The sequence below is a fragment of the Chrysemys picta genome, chromosome 7 (assembly GCF_011386835.1).
Source record: "Chrysemys picta bellii isolate R12L10 chromosome 7, ASM1138683v2, whole genome shotgun sequence".
Taxonomy (NCBI): domain Eukaryota; kingdom Metazoa; phylum Chordata; order Testudines; family Emydidae; genus Chrysemys; species Chrysemys picta.
Genome location: NC_088797.1, coordinates 103,441,594 through 103,444,537, shown reverse-complemented (window position 1 = coordinate 103,444,537; position 2,944 = coordinate 103,441,594).

Sequence of the window (2,944 nt, the reverse complement as noted above, 5' to 3'; positions counted from 1 at the left end):
GCAATAAAATGGGATTGCATGACACTTTGTACTTATCCAATACATAATGTAAGTACAGTGTTCAATAGTCCCCCAAAAGGTTAGGCCTTTAATGTTGATTATTACCATGTAGGATTCCTTTGTGGTGTCAGAACTGAAGGGGGAAAAAAAGATCATCTTGGTGATAGTAACATGTTGGAGTGCCATCGTTTACACAGATACTACATAGGCCCTAACTTTTACACCATGTTGCTTGAGAAATTTTTTCTCTGAAAAGCTATAGAAGGAAACAAGTTAATCAAACTGGCTGGGAATCTTCTGATGAAATTATTGTAGTATGAAACGGTATTGTTCATGCCTATCCATCTGACACATACCAAATATTTGGCCCTAGTCTAGGAATTTATGACAAGCATCCAAAATGAGGGTAAAGAAAAAATGAAGTGAAATCCTGAACGAAAGTAGGTTTAATTTCTTTACACATACTTCAGTGGTCCTCAAGCATGACAATATGATGAAAGTAATAAACAACGAGCACAAAAAGACTGTGTAGCAGAAAAATATGGGTCTTTGAATACACTTTTTTTGCACTAGGACACACTTTAGTGGTGGGTATAGTTTCATCAAAGGAAACATGTTGATTTCTAAAATGGTGACTGTGAGCTCGTCTCTATCTCTGGGCATTGCTGACAACTCGACTTCTAAAAATGCTCACATTATCACTCATGAGCCTAGAATATTCTGAAATGATTTTTTTTTCCAAATGGTGGGGGGGAAGGTTGGTCTTCATGAAGGATTAATAAATCTCTTGACAAGTTTAGTTTTGAAAAATTGAAGCCATTTCTGAGTTCTATAAGAGCAAAGTTAGAAACCCTCACTGAAAACATTCATTTCAGTCATTTTTTGAGTTCTACTTACATGAAAGAAAATAAAATCAAAATTCATCTAAAACTTGCTTCCAGTCTGAGATTGTGTCAATGTGCCATCCAGAAAGAACTAGATTATTCCAAAGTTTATAAGCAACTAACAATGTTTATTCTGACTGCCATTCAACCCTAACTTCAATATAGTGCAGTTGCTGCAGACCTATAATAAAACAAATAATTATTTCATATACTGCATAGCAAAATACTGGCTTATTACAGAAAATACTATCAATGCCCGTGGCTTAAAGCAGATGCCGTAAACTGTATGAGACAAGAAAATCAAGCAGTTCACAAAACAAGAAAATTGTGTATTTGTGTTGTTTACTGTGGTAAAAACACTTTTTTTTTATAGCACAAACTTAATTTTATTTCCATGCAGCCACTTTCTCTTTGACAAATGACAACAAGATGGCCTATTAACATGAATGGGTATAATTAATATATAGGAAACATCCTTGAAGTTACCCAGTTTTTTACAGTACCCAGTGAGTTTTGTCATAGCCAGTTGGCTGAATTTTGTGTCCCTTCATAAAGATCTTTGAGGGCTTTTTAATCTAATACTGAAAGTGAATATTTGGAGGTGTCAGTCTTCCTTCACTGACTCTGATATGAAATTAACCCATGATATGAAACAGAGGTTCACTTAGGTTTCTGTCAACATTTTCAATCTTCCTTTTAAAGGAAGTGTTTCTTAGTCTCTTAATAAATATGAATTTATCTATTCTGATTCAAAACCATGATTTTGTTTTACAGGTTTTAGCTAGGGGATTCCTCCAATTTAAACAATGCAGTAGAAGTTCAGCTGGTAGCAATTACCTCAAATGACTGTTGAAATTATTTCTTTGACTTCAGTAATCCAGAGCTATTTACTGGTAATAATGCATGCTGCTTTTTACGTACACTGCATTTATGTAATAAGATTTCATTAATTAGTAGACTGATTTGTTTTTAAGGGAGGTAATGTGTTTCATCTATGATGACCAAGGAGCTGCATGACTACTCCCATAAAGCTACAAACATGAAAGCTTGAACATTCTTTCATATTTGCCACTCTAACCCACTGATAAGTCTGTTTATGGGGTCCCTATTGTGTCAGATTTACAGGGATCAAAGCCAGATATAGCCCCAGCCAGAGAGCTTTAATTCAAGCTGTAGAACCTCCGGAGCTAAGAGCATGAGCTATCATGTTCTGTTCATAGGGCTAAATGAGCTGTAAAATTGAGATAAGAATAATCATTACATTTGCTTACTAGGATTCCAGAAATTCTGTAGCAATGATTATAATTGCCATACTGATGTGTGTGCATATTGCAAATTTAAACGACCAAATGCTGCGAGGAACTGAGCTCTTATAATTCCCATTGAAATTAATGAAAATGGCAGGTGCTGAGTGCTGCTTAGAATATGGCCCACCTGATCCAAAACTAGACCTGGAGTCTAGTAATCTAGTGTGCTGCCATGTGTAGATTTCTCATTCATAGAAGCTGGAGTTCTTTGCATGTAGATAAAGCAGAACAACAAAGCTGGGATTTGCTGTATAGCCCAGAAAGCAAAGTTTGGCTGTCTATGCCTAGAAATGCTATTTTAAAGAAATCAGTAATACCGTCAAATACAGTTGCATAATGCACTTTTGTTAGAATACAAAGTCAGTAATGAAAAACAAAGGCAAATGTAAGTCTAGAGATCAATCAACATTAAAGAAAAAAATGACGTCAGACTTAAATACAATACATAATAATCTCCCTCTGCTAATTCTACACATTTAAACTTGGCATAAACACCCATGATATTCAGGGGAGTCCTGGAAGTGAGACCTTGGAAGGAAGCGATGCATTTCACAGGAGTGTAATTTTTGGCACCTGCTCTTGAAGAAGTGAGAAAACTATTAGGTGGTGATCAGTTTGAAAGATTCCCAACAGCTAATGAAAGCTAAACATCAAGCAGGTGTGTAAGGCTGGAGTTCAGGTGAAATAAGCATCTGATAAATCAGATCTAGAAACAAGCATGAACATTTTACTAAAACAGGCTTGCTAGCAAGG